Source organism: Limulus polyphemus, unplaced genomic scaffold, assembly GCF_000517525.1.
Source record: "Limulus polyphemus unplaced genomic scaffold, Limulus_polyphemus-2.1.2 Scaffold884, whole genome shotgun sequence".
NCBI classification, from domain to species: Eukaryota; Metazoa; Arthropoda; class Merostomata; order Xiphosura; family Limulidae; genus Limulus; species Limulus polyphemus.
Genome location: NW_013666494.1, coordinates 51,013 through 53,894, shown reverse-complemented (window position 1 = coordinate 53,894; position 2,882 = coordinate 51,013). Strand labels below are relative to the sequence as shown.

The 2,882-nt window shown below is 31.5% G+C and overlaps 1 protein-coding gene across 1 annotated transcript in view; it reads right to left on the bottom strand.

Moving 5' to 3' along the window:
• LOC111086152 overlaps window positions 1–2,034 on the bottom strand; it is a 44,825-nt gene extending 42,791 nt beyond the window's left edge. Inside the window, exon 1 of the mRNA XM_022387842.1 lies at window positions 1,951–2,034. The gene's annotated coding sequence lies outside the window, so the exon portion shown is untranslated. The remainder of the gene's footprint in view (window positions 1–1,950) is intronic.
• Window positions 2,035–2,882: the final 848 nt, after the last annotated feature.

Below are 2,882 nucleotides of genomic sequence, written 5' to 3'. Positions count from 1 at the left end.
AAATGTCCTAGCCCCCTGAGCCTTAAGGTACCCTGCTTGTGACATTAATCCAGTTTGACTGAATCCCATTCATAAAAAACTTCTGGTTTCTTTCCTCCAGCCATTTTTTGATTCAATGAGTTAACATATTCCTCATACTCATAGATATAATTTCTTAAGACTTTTATATGCCACCTTGTCAAATGTTTTTTTGAAAATAGATATAGCAAATCCATACCTTCACTATCATCTACACAAGCAGTAACGTCTTAGCTAAGAAAGTTATATCAGCAAAAGCTGGGGAAAGAATAATGAATAGCCTTGTAAGATGGTTTAATTGCAGAAAGCAAAAGACTATTAATGGAGCCAAGTCAAAACAGACCACTGTTGCTATTGGAGTGCCTTGGAAACTGGTGCCTGGACCTTTTTGTATTTATACTAACAGACCTCCCAGCAGTGCCTGTTGCTGTCAGTCTTTAAAATAAAGGGTAAAACTGACAAATTGCAGGCAGAAATTGATTGAAATACACGTTATTCTTAATGAAATTTCCCTATATATTATAATCAATTAAGTCCTATAGAACCACATATGGGCATATATTTCAAACACAGTTGTTTACACAATGAGCTCTGTGCCATGCCCACTGTTTGTATGAAAACCTGGTTTTTAGCATTAAAAGCCTTCATAGTTACAGTTAACCCACTGGGAGTCTTAATTATAGTAACTGCAATGTAATAAAATTGGGTTATCATAATTTGGTTCACATATTTCATATGATATAGATGACAACCCACTCAATAGCATGCTTAAAGAAAATGATCTAGGAATAGTTGTGGATAAGTCAATAAAGCTATGAAATCAGTGCTCTCTTGCTAGTTTTAAGGGTACTAGAATTTTATTGGTGTATCCATAGATAATACTGAATTGAAATTAAAAACTCTCTTTTTTTACACATATCCCAAGTTTAAATAGTTAGGCCTCAATTAGAATACTGTTTACATTTCTGATTTCTTATCTAAGAAAGGATATTGACTTATTGTTAAGGCTTCAGAGGAAGGCTACTAGGATGGTTCCAAGGAGTGAAGGGTTATTTTACAGGGGCAGGTTAAGATCTCTATTTTGTCATGAGAGAAAGGGTAAGAGGTGTTCTAAATAAGTTTACAAAATTATTGGTGGTGGAGGATCAATAGAATAAAAAAACTGATTTTTTTGGTGGCAAATTGTACTGTATTATGAATCCAGTTGGTTAACATGATACAAATTTTATATTTGAAAAAGTTGGACTTGTCTCTTACTAAGACATTATAGTTTTTCTACAGGGATTACATCATTGAACGTATTGTCACTGGCAGTAATCAAGGTCAGCACTTTAAACCAGTTATAAACATGGAATCAATTATTTTCTGAAAAGTAACGGTTGGATTTTATTTATTTTTTGTCAAGGGTGGGTGTGTGTATAGAGCCTTAAAAATGAAGGGCCAAATAGTAATTACTCTCTATTTTGTCTAATTTGACTTCTGAGAGAGTAATTGTCATGACAGAGGCTTACTATAAATTAAAATACTATATTTAAAAGTATAATAAAAGTTTAATATTATACACATAATGTGTATGTGAGAAAGCACGTTTTCACAGAATGAATCAGTAAATCTAATTGTCAAACAGTAACTTACACTTTACAGTTTACCCTCTAGTGTTTACAATACTGATATAATCGTCAAAAGTACAGCTACGTAAACATAAACTAGTTTGACGTTTAACCTGGACTAACGATGTGTTCTTTTTTTGTTTTAAACTTCATTGTACTTATAAGTTACCATATTTTAAAATACAAAACTTATTTTCTAGTTTTAATGGTATACATGATTAAGTAATAAAATCGTTGCATTTTAATTAACTTTTGTACGTTAGAGTTAAATTGAAACCATACTGATAAAATAGTACTATTATTATTGACATTTACAACTTACCAGTACCAATCTCGTAAACACTATCTTGGAACTTAACGATCATTCCAACTTGCCCAAACTCGTTATATGTTTCGAAAGAGCCGCCCATTGTGAGAAAAAAAGAACTGAAATTATTGACAAAAGGGTCGTGCCATCTATATTATGAAAATATAATAGTTATTAGTTCAATAACACTGTATTGAGTTAAGTGTTCATCCAATTTTCAAATTATTTTGCTAGTTTACCACCAAGGACAAAATTAGTTTGATTTTTTTTTTTTATCAAACTTTAATTATTATTGTTATTTTATTTTAGCGCAAAGCTACCCAAAGGGGTATTTTTACTCTGTCCAAAAGGTGGAATCGAAACCCCAATTTATTTTTATATTATCAGCTATTTTGTTCGTTAAGGATATGTTTACAACACAAAGTTTTTGCATATCAAATAACAAATATATAAAAAAAAGACAGTTTGTACAAGCTGCCCAATGGGTTATATGCACTCTGCCAACCCCGGAGAATCGAACCTATAATTTTAGCGTTGTATATCTTTGATCCATGGGGGGAAAATAAATATATTGTTCTCTTTTAGCGATAAAACGTTTTAATTTAATCAACTTGTCTTGGATATAATTAGTTCTCCATAATCGTGATTTTAAATGACACCGCCTGTTGTTTATTTTATTGAACAAATATAAAGCCAATTAACACAGCTTAATAACAAACAATTATGTTATCGCTCTTGCATTGATTGAACTATAAATACACGCTGATGTTGTATGCAAGCGCAACTAAATGTTTTCTACCCATTTAATTAATATGTAGAATTTATGAAAAGTTTTATGTATACGGAGTAGGTTTAGCTCCTGATATAGAAATCTGGTCAAGGGAATAACTACTGTTACGTCTCCGTTCGTTCGTTAATTAATTATCCGTAAATTCGTTCCAACAAAA